This window comes from Apaloderma vittatum, unplaced genomic scaffold, assembly GCF_000703405.1.
Source record: "Apaloderma vittatum isolate BGI_N311 unplaced genomic scaffold, ASM70340v1 scaffold2145, whole genome shotgun sequence".
Taxonomy (NCBI): domain Eukaryota; kingdom Metazoa; phylum Chordata; class Aves; order Trogoniformes; family Trogonidae; genus Apaloderma; species Apaloderma vittatum.
The window spans coordinates 39,495-40,231 of NW_009715289.1; the positions used below are offsets into that span (position 1 = coordinate 39,495).

Sequence of the window (737 nt, forward strand, 5' to 3'; positions counted from 1 at the left end):
CTAGAAGTGAAAGTCATACAGACTCATAAGGACATTATTCCTTCAACATATCCTTTACTAGCAATATATAATGGTATTGACTGGTTTACCTCTGCAGAAGCCACATGAAGGTACAAAGCTTTAACACAGCTATCTCAACACCATGACAGCCAGCAAAAACACACGTTCACATCCTACAAAGAGTCCCCGAGCACTTGTAGTTGCTTCTACCACAACAGCATCATTTTTCTTCCACAGATGCAGCTCAGAGTGATAAAATCCCATCAGAGCTTATTACGTATCACGGTGGGTGGGAGGGTGGGTTGACTGGTTTTAAAGCAGCAAACGAGACTTTCTTAATAGTGCTAAACTACTCTTCAGACAACTGACATACTTCCTGGCCAGCCAAAGGCATGAATTTAGAAACAGCCTCACAAAGCCTGCTGCATCACGACTTAATACTAGATTAACCTCTGGCTGAACACCAGAGCATCTGAAGCATATTTTGAAGATGGTACACCTGCCATACTACCGGCCAGAGCTACACAACTAGCACCCCATGATTGCTGAAAAGGAACACAAGAACTGTTAGACCCCTTGTCTTTGATGGAGTAAACTCAAGAAGATTCTCTCCCCTTGGACAAGAGGAAATGGCTGCAAGTTGTGTCAGGAGAGGTTTAGGCTGGATATTAGGAACAAGTTCTTCACTGAAAGGGTCACGGGGCATTGGAACAGGCTAACCAGAGCAGGGGTGGCGC

General features: G+C 44.6%; 1 protein-coding gene across 2 annotated transcripts in view; it reads right to left on the reverse strand.

The window, feature by feature from the left end:
• The window catches only part of KATNAL1 (katanin p60 subunit A-like 1), a 32,633-nt gene that overhangs the window by 13,570 nt on the left and 18,326 nt on the right, over nucleotides 1-737 (reverse strand). The window lies entirely within an intron of this gene.